This window comes from Pleurodeles waltl, chromosome 6 (assembly GCF_031143425.1).
Source record: "Pleurodeles waltl isolate 20211129_DDA chromosome 6, aPleWal1.hap1.20221129, whole genome shotgun sequence".
Taxonomy (NCBI): Eukaryota; Metazoa; Chordata; class Amphibia; order Caudata; family Salamandridae; genus Pleurodeles; species Pleurodeles waltl.
In genome coordinates this window covers 1,653,821,539-1,653,839,558 of record NC_090445.1, presented here as the reverse complement: position 1 = coordinate 1,653,839,558, position 18,020 = coordinate 1,653,821,539, and positions in this window count along the sequence as shown.

Here is an 18,020-nt window from a genome sequence, read left to right as displayed (position 1 = left end):
GATTGGTCGATTTTATGTCAATCTGCCCCCAAGGGGGCAGAAACCACTAGGCACCGGGGATTTGTTTTTTGGCGCCAATGTCACGCAGGGGGAGCGACCCCGTAGGCAAGGGTCGCTCCCGGGGGGGGTGGAGGTTCGGGGGGCAAATTTATTTTAGGCCATTTCTGACCTCCCTGGGGGAAGATCGGCCTATTACCAAATTTGTTTTTTGTGTTTTTTTGTTTGTTTGTTTGTTTTTTTAGAGATGGGGAGCGACCCATCAGACAAGGGTCGCTCCCCTGGGGGGCAAAGTGTGTTTAGACCATTTCTGCCCCCCTTGGGGGCAGATTGGTCAATTTTAGGGCAATCTGCCCCCAAGGGGGCAGAAACCACTAGGCACCGGGGATTTGTTGTTTGACGCCAATGTCACGCAGGGGGAGCGACCCCGTAGGCAAGGGTCGCTCCTGGGCAGGGGGGGGGTCAAATTTATTTTAGGGCATTTCCCCCCCCCCCCCTGGGGCCGGCTGAGCTAGAGGTCAAAATCCACAGGTAGGCACTTTGCAAAAAACACCTCTGTTTTTTGTGAAAAAATATGTTGTGTCCACGTTGTGTTTTGGGCCATTTCCTTTTGTGGGCGCTAGGCCTACCCACACAAGTGAGGTACCATTTTTATGGAGAGACTTAGGGGAACGCTGGGTGGAAGGAAATTTGTGGCTCCTCTCAGATTCCAGAACTTTCTGTCACCGAAATGAGAGGAAAAAGTGTTTTTGGGCCAAATTTTGATGTTTGCAAAGGATTCTGGGTAACAGAACCTGGTCAGAGCCCCGCAAATCACCCCATCTTGGATTCCCCTAGGTCTCTGGTTTTCAAAAATGCGCTGGTTTGCTAGGTTTCCCCAGGTGCCGGCTGAGCTAGAGGCCAAAATCCACAGGTAAGCACTGTTTTCCATGAAAAAATTTGATGTCTCCACGTTGTGTTTTGGTCCGTTTCCTGTCGCGAGCGCTAGGCCTACCCACACAAGTGAGGTATCATTTTTATCGGGAGACGTGGGTGAACGCTGGTTGGAAGGAAATTTGTGGCTCCTCTCAGATTCCAGAACTTTCTGCCACAGAAATGTGAGGAACATGTGTTTTTTTAGCCAAATTTTGAGGTTTGCAAAGGATTCTGGGTAACAGAACCTGGTCCGAGCCACACAAGTCACCCCATCTTGGATTCCCCTAGGTCTCTAGTTTTCAGAAATGCACAGGTTTGGTAGGTTTCCCTAGGTGGCAGCTGAGCTACAGGCCAAAATCTGCAGGTAGGCACTTTGCAAAAAACACCTCTGTTTTCCTTCACAAATTTGGATGTGTCCACGTTGCGCTTTGGGGCGTTTTCTGTCGCCGGCGCTAGGCCTACCCACACAAGTGAGGTATCATTTTTATCGGGAGACATGGGGGAACGCTGGGTGGAAGGAAATTTGTGGCTCCTCTCAGATTCCAGAACTTTCTGCCACAGAAATATGAGGAACATGTGTTTTTTTAGCCAAATTTTGAGGTTTGCAAAGGATTCTGGGTAACAGAACCTGGTCTGAGCCACACAAGCCACCCCATCTTGGATTCCCCTAGGTCTCTAGTTTTCAGAAATGCACAGGTTTGGTAGGTTTCCCTAGGTGGCGGCTGAGCTACAGGCCAAAATCTACAGGTAGTCACTTTGCTAAAAACAGCTCTGTTTTCTGTGATGTGTCCACGTTGTGTTTTGGGGCATATCCTGTCGCGGGCGCTAGGCCTACCCACACAAGTGAGGTATCATTTTTATCGGGAGACTTGGGGGAACATAGAATAGCAAAACAAGTGTTATTGCCCCTTGTCTTTCTCTACATTTTTCCCTTCCAAATGTAAGACAGTGTGTAAAAAAGACGTCTATTTGAGAAATGCCCTGTAATTCACATGCTAGTATGGGCACCCCGGAATTCAGAGATGTGCAAATAACCACTGCTTCTCAACACCTTATCTTGTGCCCATTTTGGAAATACAAAGGTTTTCTTGATAGCTATTTTTCACTCTTTGTATTTCAGCAAATGAATTGCTGTATACCCGGCATAGATTGAAAACCCACTGCAGGGTGCAGGTCATTTATTAGCTCTGGGTACCTAGAGTTCTTGATGAACCTATAAGCCCTATATATCCCCGCAACCAGAAGAGTCCAGCAGACGTAACGGTATATTGCTTTCGAAAATCTGACATTGCAGGTAAAAGTTACAGAGTAAAACGTAGAGAAAAATTTATGTTTTTTTCGCCTCAATTTAAATATTTTTCTTTTTCAGTTGTTATTTTCTGTAGGAAACCCTTGTAGTATCTACACAAATTACCCCTTGCTGAATTCAGATTTTTGTCTACTTTTCAGAAATGTTGCGGTTTCTGGGATCCAGCGTTGGTTTCATGCCCATTTCTGTCACTGACTGGAAGGAGGCTGAAAGCACAAAAAATCTTAAAAATGGGGTATGTCCCCGTAAAATGCCAAAATTGTGTTGAAAAATTGGGTTTTCTGATTCAAGTCTGCCTGTTCCTGAAAGCTGGGAAGCTGGTGATTTTATCACCGCAAACCCTTTGTTGATGCCCTTTTCAGGGAAAAAACCACAAGCCTTCTTCTGCAGCCCATTTTTCCCATTTTTTTGAAAAAAACGAAATTTTCACTGTTTTTTGGCTAATTTCTTGGCCTCCTTCTGGGGAACCCACAAAGTCTGGGTACCTCTAGAATCCCTAGGATGTTGGAAAAAAAGGACGCAAATTTGGCGTGGGTAGCTTATGTGAACAAAAAGTTATGAGGGCCTAAGCGCGAACTGCTCCAAATAGCCAAAAAAAGGCTCGGCACAGGAGGGGGAAAAGGCCTGGCAGCGAAGGGGTTAAAAACATGTATGCTGATAAGTGGACCCTGGGGGCAAGGGGCCCTCTCCATTTTTGGAGATTGTTTTTTGGCTATTTTCTTTGCCCCCAAAGGGCAGATCAGCTCCCCATTTTTGTGGACCTGTTTGGCAGCTTTCTGCCCCTCATCTCAGGGACATTTTTTAGGCTTTTCTGCCCCAGGGGTCAGACAACTAGTAGACACCAGGGATTACATGATGGTGGAGCAACCCCTTGGCCATGAGTCGCTCCCTAGCATTACCCACACATGTCTTTTTTTTCTGCTCAACTTAGGGGAGATCTGACTATTTGTAGGCCAATCTACCCATAGTAGGGGGTAGAAAACCACTAGACAGCAGGGAATGCATTTCTTTGTGTGTGTGCATGAACTGGAGTTTGACTGGCTATGTGCATATACTGGTGTTTGGCTAGCAGTGTGTGTGTGGACTAGTGCCTGGCTGGCATTTGGCAGATGTGTGCTTGAACTGAGTTTTTATTGCTGATGGTGTGTGTTTACTGGATTCTGGTTGGTGATGTGTATGGCTGCCGTTTGGATGGTGATGTGAGAATGGGTGTTTAACTTTTGTTTGGCTGGTGGCTAAGACAGGGGTCATTCCCCTCTGGGGTGCCAATGTCTGCCTTTGCCTTGTGCCTTCTTTGGGTTCTGATCCGGATTGGATGTTTGTTAAGCTGATCAGCACCTAGGGACAAACTTCATAGTGTTTTATAATGTTACCTGCTTTATTTCTTGTCATAATTATAATTTGCAATCTTAATGTTTGATTTCTCCTGTTTATTGCAGTGCAAAGCCTTTGATTTCCTTAGTAGGAATTCCTGCTTGCAGTCTTGATACTGGTAGATTTGCAGTTTGTGCATTGACATGTGTGTGGTAAGGACTTTGTTTGTAACATTTACTTCAAATGAGTATCATTGTCCTTCTTGAATGTTTTTTTTTAACAGTTGTAATAATTGTAGCATGTTCAACTTACAGTTCCTTTTTTAATTCATATTTGCATTTGTGCAATATCTGTATTGTGTAACTTGTGTGTAATCCTTTTTTGTTTTTATTTCTAGTGGGATACCTTTCATGCTTGCTGCATTGGTGCAGAGCAGGTACAGATGATCCTCAATCTAGCTGTCTCTGGCAAGTGAGAGGTATCTTTTTAGAGTATCAAGTTCATTGTGTGTATTTCATTGAGGTTTTCTTTTCCAGATTAATTGTTACTAGCTGTATTTGCCATTTGGTACAGCTGAGTTTATTGAGTTCTAATCTCACACAGAATTGTTTTATGTTGTCCTGTTTGTTGTGTTCGTTTCATAAATAGAATTATGGCTTCCCGCAAGCTGACCGCCCAGAAGGATGTAAGTATGCTTTATGAATCTGCCTCTGGACATGACTCTGTGACTGACTCTGCATCTGAGGCAGAGGACTTAGTTGAAGATTCTGGCAGTGACTTTTCTGCATGAGAGGAATCATCAGATTATTAATCCACAATTAATGCTGATGAAAAGCCTATTTTAGAGGAGGGCAGTGATATGACAATAGTGCAGCAAGAGCAACCTGGACTGCAGCCAGGGGTTGGAAGGCTTCCCATTTGAAGTGATGAACCCTGGGTTGCCTCTAACATGGTGCAGCCAGGTGTGCCTGCCTTTAGTGGTGTTTTGGGGTGTAAAGGAAATGCAGAGAACGTTTTGTCTGTCAATTTCATCCAACTGTTTATTATTTGTTTTTTAGATTATGTTGTTGAACAGACTAATTGTAAGCAAAACTATTTGTGAGGTAAACCAGCTCCACACTTAAGATCCACTCCAGAGCGACCCACTGGAATCCTATTAATCTCTATAACAATAAGCAGTTCTGGGGTTTAACTTTCTTGATGGAATTGATGAGGAAGCCATCACTCTCTTTATATTGGTCTACTACTCCCTTAATGTTAACCGCTATATTTCCAGCAACTATAAGCCAAGATCAGTATTTGCTTCTACAGCGGATGCTACATCTTGTGGATAATGCTAAAGCATTGCCACAAAAACACCCTCATTGTAACTGTCTCTTTATTATTCGGCCTGTCCTTGACCATTGAATAGATCTAAGTTCCAGGGAAAGATATAGCTGTGGATGAGTCTAGGGTCTTGTTCAAGAGGCATTTATTTTTCAGACAATACTTTCCCAGCAAGAGAGCACTTTATGGTATTAACTCTTTGCATGCTTTGTGTGGTCAGGAGCGATCCAACGCCACAGTTGGCATGTGCGTCAGACAGCTCCTGGCAGTTCTAGCACCCACCCATGCAGGAAGCATTAGCTCTCCCCCGTGGGCTGCCACTCTACACCCCTCCCCAGGAATGGCAGCGGAAGTGTTTCCACTGCCATCCCCGTCCACCCCTCTGGTGATCTGATGACATCGGGGCACAATCCGTGAGCTTTCATCCTCAGAGCATGCTGGCTGCGCTGGAAGCCATTTATTTCTAGCATCAATTGGTGAAGGAGGTACTTTTTTCCTTCTGGGAACAGTGGGGGGTTTCAAAGAGGCACCGACGGGAAAGGACAAAGTTTTTTCTTTTCCCCGGTGTCTCTTTGAAATGTATTCCTGCTGCATGATTGCACATGGGGTCGAAATCATGCAGCAAGAATACCCACTGGGCCACCAGGGATTTTTCTTTGTGTGTGTGATTTGGTGCATGGGGGAGTTGCCCCTTGGGCATGGGTCACTCCCCTTTGGGGGCAAGCATTTTGACAGATCCGCCATTTTTTTTTTACTTTGATATGCCGCAAGAGGGGCAGAAACCACTAGATCACCAGAGAAAACAATTTTGGCTATTTTAGGGAATCACCACTTGGGCAAGGATTTTTCCCCTTTAAGGGGAAATCTATTTTGGTTGTTTCGGCCCTACTTGGTGACAGATAGGCCATTTTTCTAAGCCTATCTGCCTTGGGGAAGCGTGAGTGCAGAAATCCACTAGGCCACCTGTGATTTTTTTTTTTGTGATATTGGGGAGCAGCCGCTCGCTGTTTCTGCACCCTTGGGGGTGCAGTTCAGCCTCTTTTTTTTAGGCCATCTGCCCCCAAGGAGGGCAGAAACCATGAGACATCAGACATTTCTATATGAGACAGATTTTTGTGTTTGGGGAGTGGGCCCTTTGACAAGGGTCCTCCACTTTAGGGGGTGTTTTTTTTAGCCATTCCCACCCTCCTTGGGGGCAAATGCACCATATCCTTTTAGGCCCAGAAGCCTCTAGACACCGGGGATGTTTTATTCAGTATGTTGCTGTTATTGTGGGGAGGGGCCCCTTGGGCAAGGGTCACTACACTTTAGGGGGTGATTATTTTGGCAGTTTCTGCCCCGTGGGGGCAGATTGGTCTTATGGTTTTTGGCCCATCTGCATCCAAGGGGGGGATAGAAGCTGTGTCTACACCAGGGATGTTTTGCTCAATATGATGTTGTTGTTGTGGGGAGCAGCCCTTGGGCAAGGGTCGCTCACCTTTAGGGGGTGAGTGGTTTGGCCATATGTTTAGGCCCATCTACCCCCAAGCTTGATGAGGGTGGACTGGTAAATTTTTGCATTTGTGATCATAATGTTTTACTTCTCCTTTTTAGTCTAGTTTAAAGCTTTTGATTCCTTTGCTGTGACTCCTGCTTGTGTTTTCAACTGTAGTAGATCTGCAGTTTGCATATTTGCTTGAGTTTGGTAAGAAAAACCCTTTTGTACTATTCATTTCAATGAGTACCATTGCACTGCATGAATGAGAATTTTGTAAATGGTGTAAAATTAGCAGTATATTTAGCATATGTGTTATTGTGTGTGAAATTCTACTTGGAATTGTGCACTATGTATATTGTGTTGCCTTATGTTTTATTTTGTTTTTCCTTTTTAGTGGACTATCATTGGTGCTTGCTGTATCTCTGCAGAGCAGAGTAGGTGTTGGTGAGTATAGCTGTATTTGGCAAGTGAGTGGTATCATTTTTGAGTATATAGGTCTTTGTGACAAAGCCACACTTTGCTTATTACTTATTTTACATAGTGTTGGTTGTTGTTGACTTAGTAGTCAAGTTACTTTGACACTGACTCTGCATCTGAGGAAGGAAGGAAGGAGGAAGTGCAAGATTCTGGCAGTGAATTTTCTGTCTGAGAGGCATTATCTGATGATGAAGCCACTCTCAGTGCAGATGAAGTGCTTGTTTTAGATGAAGACACTGATGTGCTGACAATGCAGCAAGCGGAATCTGGATTACAAACTTGAGCTGAAAGCCTTCCCATAGGAAGAGCTGAACTTTGGCTTGCCCTAAACATGTTGCAGCCAGCGTTGCCTGCCTTTACTGGGTGTTGCAGGGTGTAAAGTGAAAATTGAAAACGTTTTGCCTATAAATTTCTTTCAGTTGTTTACGGACAATGTATTTTTGGGTGAGATTGTTGAACAGACTAATTTGTATGCTGAACAGTATTTGAGGGACAACAGTGCCAGACTTAAGTCTGGCTATAGAGCTACCCGATAAACTCAAACAAATCTGGAAGAGTTGAAGAAGTTCTTGGGTTTAACTTTTTTGATGGCCTTAATAAGGAAGCCATCGATGTCATCATGTTGACCGACCAGTCCCTTGATGGCAATGCCCATATTTCCTGCAATCATGAATCGTGATTGATATTTGCTTTGGATGCTGCATTTTGTTAATAATGCTTTAGCATTTCCCGAAAATCACCCTGATTGTGACTGTCTTTTTAAGATTTGGCCTGTCCTTGATCACTTTGTAGATCCATTTTCAGAGATATATGTTCTAGGGAAAGAAATAGCTGTGGATGAGTCTTTGATCCTGATCAGGGGTTGTTTGGTTTTAGGCAGTGCGTTCCTAGCAAGAGGGCACGTTATGGAATTAAGATGTATATGCTGTCTGAGAGTAGTACAGGATATGTATATAATTTCTGGATCTACATTGGTAGGGATTCCACTACTGGCCAACACCTCCTGGTTGTCAGGCCTCTTTCAGAGTTAGAGAGAAAATGTGTGGGAACTTGGTAGTGGACTTTTTTTTAACAAAGGTTCAGTGATTGTACCTAGATAACCTCTATCCTGTGTGCAATTGTTCAGAGAATTGTTCAAGGTGGGCACTGTTGCTTGTTGCACAGCACGCTCTAACTTCAAAGATAATCAAAAGGAGCATGTTTATAAACAACTTGAGAGGGGACAGTACAGTGCATTGCGTAGGGATGAACTTTTAGCTGTGAAACTTGCAGATAGAAGGGATGTCTACATGCTGACTTTCATTCATGATGAAAGTTCTGTTTGGGGTCAGGTTGCTGAGGTGTGCAAACCTGTGTGCATTTAAGACTGCAGTAAGCACATGGGTGGTGTAAATAGAGTAGATCAGAGGTTGGAACCTTACACTGCTGTTCATAAGGCTTACATTTGTTATAAGAAGTTGGCTATCCATCTGTTCCATTTAGCAACTTTTAATGCTTTTGTTGTGTTCAAGATCTGTTCTCCCGAGTCCAAGATGACTTTTGTTTAGTTTCAGGAGTCTGTGATAGGCAGCCTTGTTGCAGTGGAACAGGCAAGCGTTCCTACAGATGGAGTGGTAGAGGATGTGGCTAGAATTAAAGATCACCACTTTGCTGATCACATTACTCCCTCACCCCAAAAAAAAAAAAGCAATCCCTGTACGCGATATAGAGTCTGTATGCAAAGAGGCATGTGGAAGGAAAGTTGTATGCACTGTCCTGGTTCTCCTTCTAAACCTGGGCTTTGTGTGCCCACTTGTTTTAAAACGTACCACAAGCTAAATAATTTTTGGGAGCTCCCTTGAGCATGGCTTGGTCTGTATCATGTATTATTTTTTATCAGTTTCACAGTTGGCATAAGTGTATTGTATTTAGTTAGAGCTGTTGTGTTTGTAGTTTTGTATTTACTTACAAAACATTTTGTTGAAAAAAAATGTGATGGCTGTGTGCATGGTCTGGCGCTTGGCTAGTGGTTTGCGTGTATCGATGCTTGACTGGCAGTGTGCATGTGGTGGTGCTTGGCTGGCAGTGTGTATGGGCTGGTGCTTGACTCTCACTGTGCATGGGATGGCAATTGGCTAGAGGTATGAGCATGCTGGCACTTGGCTGTCAGTGTGTGTGATTTGGCACTTGGCTGGCGGTGTGTGAGTAGTGACTTGGGCTGGTCACTACACACACTGCTAGCCAAATTCCAGTCCACACACTCCATCAAGCGGTGTGATTGCTGTGCCAGACACGTGGGCATATGAAAGTGAGGGGCCCTTGAAAGGCGTTGCCTGTTGATGTAAGTGTTGTAATGTTCTGGGCCCGGGGCTGGTGATATGAATGGTCTTATGTGTCTCAAGCATGAAAGGAGTGTGATTGACTGTAAAGCAGTTGATGCCTTGCCGCTGATTTACAGCTCACGAGCTGAGTCATTGATTCCGTTTTTTTGACTTTTTAATTATTAACAGTGCATTTCATTTTTGCGTAATCTCTTGTTAATAAAAATTTATATATTGAACCATCACTCACCCTCATGCCAAATCCAACCAGTATGTATGGGTAAGAATAATGGTGGGTAGCCACAAGACATTTTTAATGCACTTCTCCTCTCAGTTGGGAATTCAACTCACGAAAAAACCTGCTTTGCTGTATTCAGGCATTGAAGCACAACCCTGGCACACCTGGTGTCTCGGGTGCGACCCCAATGATGAAGCATGCCACCATCTAGATTGGTGGGTGAGGGGTCTTTTTAACAAAAGCTAAGGGTGCTTTTTTTTACACTTTGAGTGCTTGGGACATCACAGAAGTAAGAGACTTGGTAGTGTGCTCGCTTCTTGTCTGGGAAAAATCTACCAACTCTAGATATATTAAAAACCTAGTCAGCCAGGGAAGTAGAGGGTGGTGTGCCTCTTGTGGATCCCAAAACTTTTATTACTCACAATGCCCTGTAAACCTCAAAATGTGACTAAAATCTCACATTTTCCCTGTATTTCTGTGCCATATTTTTCCAGAAACAGAAACAAACCACAGATATCCTACCACCCAGTGTACCCTTCCACCTCCCGATAAAAATGATACCCCTGGTGTTCCCTCAATCTTTACAGGTTTTGGCCTCTTCCCTGTAGTAGGCACTTGGCCCACTCACACAGGTGAGGTACCATTTTTTACAAGGCCTGCCCACACATGAGTTATCATTTGTATAATGAGATGTGGTGAAATGCTGAGTGGAAGGAAGTTTGTGGATCCCCTCAGATTCCAGAACTTGGCATCACAGAAATGTGAGGAAAATGTGTTTTTTAGACAATTTTTAGGTTTTCAAGGGACTCTGGGTATAAAATTGTGGTAAGAGCCACACAAGTCACCACATTCTGGGTTTCCACAGGTGTCTACTTTTCAAAAAATCTACAGGTTTGCTAGCAATCCCTAGGTGTTCACTGAGCTGTAGCCCAAAATCCACAGCTAGGCACTCTCAGTTTTCAGTGTACAAATGTGATTTGGGGGGTTTCCAGTCCGGGGAACTAGACCTGTCCACACAAGTGAGGTACCATTTTTATCGTGAGACTTGGGGGAATGTTGGGTGGAAGTAAGTTTGTGGCTCTGATCAGATTACAGAACTTTGCATCACAGAAATGTGAGGAAAATGTGTTTTTTAGACAAATGTTAAAATTTGCACTCAATCCTGGATTCCCCTAGGTGTCTAGTTTTCAAAAATGTACAGTTTGCTAGGTTTCCCTAGTTGCCAGCTGAGCTATAGCCCAAAATCCACAGCTCGGCAAATTGCTAAAAATGAGTCAGTTTTCAGTGGAAAAATGTGATGTGTCCACATTTCGTTTTGGGATGTTTCTTGTCACCGGAACTAGGCCTCCCCACTCAAGTGAGGTACCATTTTTATAGGGAGACTTGGGGAAATACAGAATAGCAGAACAAGTGTTATTACCAATTGTCTTTCTCTAGATTTGAGTGTCCAAATGTAAGGCAGTGTGTAAAAAATAAGTCATTTTGAAAAATGAATGCTACTTCACATGCTAGTATGGGTACCCACAAATCCTAAGCTGTGCATACAACCACTTCAGAAATACATAGGTTTCCTTGATACCTATTTTTCACTCTTTATATTTTAACAAATGAATTGCTGTATACCCAGTACACAATGAAAAACATTGCAAGGTACAGCTCATTTATTGGCTCTGGTTACCTTGCGTTCTTGGTGAGTCTACAAGCCCTATATATCCCCACAACAAGAAAGGTCTAGAAGTCGTAATGGTATATTGCTTTTGACAATTACCATAGTTGAATAGAGGGGCTGATGTAAACGTAGACACAAATGGCTGTTTTTTTCAACTCAATTTCAATTGTTATTTTATTTCAACTGGTACTTTCTATAGGAGCACCTTGAAGGATCTAAACAAATGACCCCTTGCTAAATTTAGAATTTTGAATGTACAGGTTTTTGGGATCTACCATTGGTTTCACACCCATTTCTGTCACTAACTGGAACATGGTTGAAAGAACAAAAAATAGGAAAAATAGGGTGTGTCCCGGATAAAATGCCAAAACTGTGTTGAAAAAATTGGTTACCTTATTGTAGTCTGCCTGTTCCTGAAAGCTAGAAAGATGGTGATATTAGCACCACAAACCCTCTGTTGATGCCATTAGTGGGGAAAAGCAGATGCTTTCTTCTGCAGCACTTTTATAGCATTTTTCCCAAAACCCCAAAATGTACCAATATTTTGGCTAATTTCTCCGTTTCCTCCTGGAGAATACACAAACCCTGGGTACCTTTCGAATCCCTATGATGTTGGAAAAAAAATGCAAATTTGGCATGGATAGCTAATATGGACAAGACGTTATTGGGGCCTAAGTGTGGACTACCCCAAATAGCCAAAAAAGGCTTAGCACGGGGTGGAGAAGGGTTAGCAGTGAAGGGGTTAAGCTGTATATGCTATATGAAAGTGCCACTGGATATGCATATAATTTAAGGGTGTAAACTGGTAGGGATTCTTCAATCGAACCCCTGTTTTTTTTTTTTTGGGTCATTGAGCAAATTGTGTAGGATCTTGCCAAATCACTTTTTCACAAGGGTCACACGCATACATTGACAATTTCTACATAGGTATGCAATTATTTAAAGAATTGTTCAAAGTGATTCGCTGGAGCATTTGTATGCTCTTTTGATTGAAGCTGAAAATCTTCTTCCCTGCGAGGGGATAAAAATTCAGGCAACATTTCAATACAGTGTAACCAATTTAGCCACACCATGAAAACCCAAATTGAAATAAAGTTAAAGGGTTTTATTACAAATTAACACAGGTTAATGTATCAAACCTCAAAAACTTACTTTAAAGATACTGAATAACAATTGGGTAGCACAATCTCCTGAAGAAATTTAGAGGAATCACCAGAAGACAAACCAGGAATTCAGTCACTACAATACAAAATATTAACAGAAGTATCTGATGCTCACAAAACAAATGACAGTCAGTTCTTTTACACATTAGTGCAAGGTAAAATCATCAAGATAGGTTGGACCATGGGGATAAGGAAAATCTTCTAAAAGTTAAACTACTGGAAAAAATGAAAAATCTAACTAAACACATAAGGACTAAATGTGAGAAGTAGGAATAAGACAAAAAGAAAAAAAGGATTTTGGAAAAATGAGCATTTCGGATGCTCAGTCAAGAATCTTCTAAGTGTACGCCTAAGCCACAATCAATGAATCATGGAGACAGAGGGGTAAGTCAGAGGTCTGTACCTTTTGAAGTCCAAGGTAATCTGCTCTACAATCATCAGTGAAAGCCCTAGTTAATTTCCACAAAATCCAACCAGGTCACACTTTTGGTCATGCCATCACAAGTGCCATTGTATTCTCCTGTCCCGCAGTGTAACTTGCAACTTCACTCTGCGCTCCCAGAGCAGTCCTGAGCATGTTGCTGTCCTTGATCCTCTGGACATCATTTGGAACATGTATGAATGAGGAACAGTCATCTCTCTCTCAGTCTGCTGATGTTCTTACCTCAATTACTTTTTCTCAGGCTCTCTATTAGTAAAACAATAGCACATCTATTTCCAAACTAACATTTCATGTGAATGCACCTGGAATGAAATGACATTTGCAGAAAATGAAAAATAGTTTCTCGCTTTAAAGAATTTCAGGCCCAGCTAAGTCAACTTAAACATTATTCATCAATGCACATTTAATTTCATGTTATACCTGTACACATTTACATTTCTTCAAAAAAAAAAAAATATATATATATATATATATATATATGTGTGTGTGTCAACTATCAATTAAAATAAAACTTCATGTAACAGTTAAAACTAATGAAATAATTTGTCAGTACACAAATGTAGAAGTAGTCAAGAACCAGATTTCTCAACATTAGACAGTAAACATTAATGCACACCTTCCATAAATTATAGTTTCTAGTGAAAATACATTCAAATAAGATGTGGGCGGTTATAAATCACACTCAATGGTTATATTTAATTTAAGAAAGTTAAGGCACACAATACATGGTTTTCCTAACACTACAGTGAATGCACTTTATCATTGAGTTTGAGTGCACCACTTTCTGCCAGTTACATTTTAAAACATACAGGTTAGGCTATATATGATTACATATGGGTCATGACTGAGACATTGGGGGTGGCAGCAAATCTACACTGTTTCAGTGGGCACTGTGGCATTTGGCATAGTCTTCTCTATGCATAAAGGTTACCCTAAAGAGATTGTGTGTCATTCACTTGAAAGGGGACAGAGCAGTGTTTTGCGCAGTAATGAATTCCTTGTGAAATGTTTAGACAGAAGAGATGTCCACATGCTGACAACAATCCATGATGGACTGCGTCTGTGACTGTTTGAGGTCAGGTTGCAGAAGTACGCAAATCAGTGTACATTCTAGAGTATGACAAGCACAGGGAGGTGTAGATGGAATAGATCAAAGGTTGGAGCCATACAATGCTGCTGAAAGTCCTATATCTAGTGCAAGATTTTGTCTGTTTATCTGTTTCATTCAGCATCCTTCACTGCTTACGTTGTTTTCAAAGATTGTTCTCCAGAATCCAAGATGACTTTTGTACAGTTTCAGCAGTCTGTAATAGGCAGTCTTGTTGCAGCTGAGCAGGTAAGTGTTCCTAGAATCGGAGTGGTGGAGGATGTGGCTAGATTAAAGGATCACCACTTTCCTATATGCATTCCTCCAACATCCAAAGAAGACTTTTACTTGAGGGAGATGTAGAGTATGTGCCTGTACAGTAACATGAAATGAGAGTTGTATTTACTTCCCTGAGTGTCCTTCTAATCCTGGCCTATGTACGCCCTCATGTTTTAATTGTACAACACGCAAGTAAAGTACTGGGGGCAACCATGAAAGTAAAAGGGAACTGACTGTGGTCTGTATTGCTATATATTTTCTGGTTAGATACCTGGTTGGCAGTAGTTTGATGTGCTCAGCTACACCTTTTATATATGCAGTCATAGTTGGCATTTCATATAGTGTCAATGTGTTTGTTTGTTCTATTTTGAAAAAAATTGCTCTATTTACTTGGATGTTTTGTTTATTTCCTGTCTATGCTTTGTGAATGTAATTGTTTCATTGTGAGAGTGTTTTAGAAATGAAAGTAGTGTTGAGCTGCATGGTGATGTCTGAATAGCAATTGAATGGTGGTGTGTGTGGCTGGTGTCTGGATGGTGGTGTGTGTTTACTGGGGTTTGGTTGCCAGTGTGTTTAGTGACCAGCAGCAAGTCACTATATACAACCTTCACCGAAACCCCAGTTCACACTTTCCACCAGCTGTCAGGCGGTGTGATTGCTAGGTCTGAACTGGTAAATCCACAGCTAGACACATTACACAAAAGGCACGTTTTCAGTGAAATATGTGATGTGACCATTTTGCCCTTAGGCACCTTTCCTGTCTCAGCCACTAGCTCTATGCACACAAGTGAGGTAACATTTTTACTGCAAGACTTCGGAGAATGATAAGTGGTAGAACATGTGCTACTCACTGAAGATTCCAGAACTTTCCATCAAAGAAATGTGAGGAAAAAGTTGTTTTTTAGTCAACGTTTGAGGTTTGCAAGCGTTTTTGGGTATAAAAACACGGTGAGATCAATGCAAGTCACCTCACCTTAGATTCTCCTGAGTGTCTAGTTTTCCAAAATGTGCAGGTTTTCTAGGTTTCCATAGGTGCTAGGTGAACCAGGGTCCAAAGTCTATAGTTTTACACAGTCCAAAGAAAGGGTCAGTTTTCAGTGGAAAGGTGGAGTGTCCATGTAGCACTTTAAAGCCCTTTCTTATCGTTTGCAGTAGGCCTATCCACACAAGTGTTGTGCAGTTTTTATCAGGAGACTTAGAGTAACACAAAATAGTAAAACAAGTGTTAGAACCAATTGTACTTCTCTGCATTTGAGCATTCCAACAGTAAGCCGGTGCGTAAGAAAAAAGACATCTTGAGAAAAAAACTAATTCACATGCTAGAGTAGATGTGCAAATAACCATTGCTTCTAAACTCCATGTCTTGTGCTCATTTCAGTAAATACATAAGTTTCCTTGATACCTATTTTTCACTCTTTATATTTTACCATATGAACTGCTCAATGAAAAACCATGGTAAGCCGCAGGTCAGATAATGGTTCTGGGAACCTCGGATTCTTTAAAAACCTACAAACCCCATATATCCTTATAACCAGAAGGGTCTAGCAGATGCAATGATATATGGCTTTTGTAAACTGGTCATTGTGACAAGAAGATACAAATGAAAACGTTGTCACGAATGGATGTTTTCCCCTAATAATCTTAATTTTTTTTATTTCATCAGTTAGTTTCTTTGGCAAAGCCTTGAGGCATCTAAACAAATTGTCACAACCCTCTCTTGTGCCCTCTGTACAGTGGGTCTGGCGCACAGGGCTCATGTTGTATTTCCCCCTTGACACTTCATGGCTTCCTGTGACACCAAGATAAACATCCCTCAGGCCCCATGGTCCTTTTCACTTAACCACTTGGCACACCCCTTCCCAGACGTTACAACATTTAGATACCTTTTTTAGTTTTTCAGTTTGCACACTTACAAGGAATAGACATGTGGTTTCTGTTTATTGGTTTCAGCTGCTAAGACCTATTGACTCCACCTGCTAATGGTAATTAATTCCACCCGATTTTGTTTATTGGTTCAAACTACCATGACCTATTGACTCCACCTGCTAATGTTAATTGACTGCACTTGCTTGCATTAAAGGTGAAAACCATTAGGCTGACAGGTGTTCTCTCCCAAGGCCTGCTGGAACCTTTCTGCCTCCCATGCGAGCCACGTGCCTTTCAGGAGTCAGTCACACCTATAGATTACTTAAACCACACCCCAAACTTCAGTTAGTGCTTGGCCTCATTCCTGCTCCGAGCAAGCATCATCCCTGCACTCAACTCCTAAGTCGACCAGATTCCTCCAACCCAAGCCTCCTTGCAGCTAATGTGATCCTGACGCCAACAACAATTATGCTGTTTTCGCTTCTAGTGTGGCAATTCCTCTTCTTCTTCGGCTCCCTGCGCTACAGCCGCATAGCCTTCCCCTGGATTCCAGTTTTAAGTTGGAGAGACAATGCTAAGTGGCCAATCACAGGTTAGTTTGCACTTATCCTTAGATTAGGCCTAAGAATATCTAAAAGACTGAGGCCCATATTTATATTTTCTTTGAGCCACATTTGCGTCATTTATTGATGCAAAAGTGTTGCAAACGTACAAAATACAATCGTATTTTTGTACTTTTCCGTCAAAAAATGACTGTAATGTGGCACAAAAAAAGTATAAATCAGGGCCTGTGTTCTCAATAGAGAAAACTCACTTTCTGGAAATCAGGCACTATTTTTGGTTTCAGTAGCTTTAGCGCTCTGAACTCCTTTTCAGAGTGAGCACTCCAGACTTGAATTATATCAGAACTGAAATCCTCCCACCTGCAAATTCCTAACAAAGTGTTGCAATAAGTATGAGAGAGGACTTATTAGAGCACACTATATATGTATATGAACTTGTATAGAGAACTGAAAATGAAATGATTCTTGGGAGTGGCTGAAACTTAAACCTTAAATCTTGATTTGTTCCCGCCTTCATGCAATACTTGTGCTAAAGCCTGTAAGTGTACAATACTGTGAATGACTATGCAATCTTTGTATGTTGAGGACTGTTGGTAAACATGACTTCTTGTGAATTCCAGTGCACTATATCCACACAAACACAACGGTCTGGGAATTGCAGTACCTCTTACCCAATGTTGCAAGGCAGCACAGCAGGACTGATACCAAAGGTCAATATTTTCTTATTTTGTGCCAACCCCCTTACCCTTGAGGGCAGTGTATGATTTAAGGGTTTTGGCTTCTTGATCATCAGCTGCCCTCCAAGGGCACACGAGGCCCAGCATCGCCTTTGCAGTCAGAACAAGATGAGTGCATGACATAAATGCCCCCTTGCTTAATTTGGAATGCTGTCTACTTTTCAGAAATCTATAGCTCTCTAGGATCACACATGGGTTTCACAGAGGTTTTCACCACAAACTGGAAGTAGTTTAGAAGAACAGAAAATTAGGAAAAATGGGCTGCCTCTTTGAAAAATGCCAATATCTTGGTAAAAAGATCGGCTTTTTGATTCAGCTCTGCATGTTCCTGAAAGCCGGGAAAATGGTGATTTTAGCAGAAATTTTGTTGGTGCCATTTGTAGCAAAAGAAACATATTTGTTTTTTGCAGAGCACCATTTCCCTATTTTTCCCAAAAAGCTCACAATGTAGCTATATTTTTCCAATTATCTCATTCCCCTCCAGGGGATACCTCAAACCCTGAGTACCTTTAGACTCCCCAGATTTTTGGGGAAAAAAGGACTCAAATTTACCATGGATACTTTATGTGGAAAGAAAGTTATGGATGTCTAAGCATGAACTACCACAAATAGCCAAAAAAAGGGCTTAGCATTCTATGGGTACAAGGTTTAGAAGCCAAGGGGTTAAAGTCATTTAGGCCCTCATTATGACCTTGGCGGTGAGTGATAAAGTGGCGGTAATACTCCCAACAGGCTGGCTGTAACTACTGCCAAATTGTGACCATGGCGGTGATAACTCCCATAGACAGTCAATGTACCACACCAACTGCCAGGGCAGAAAGAACACTCACTACGGCCGCCATGGAACCCGAACTGCACCTT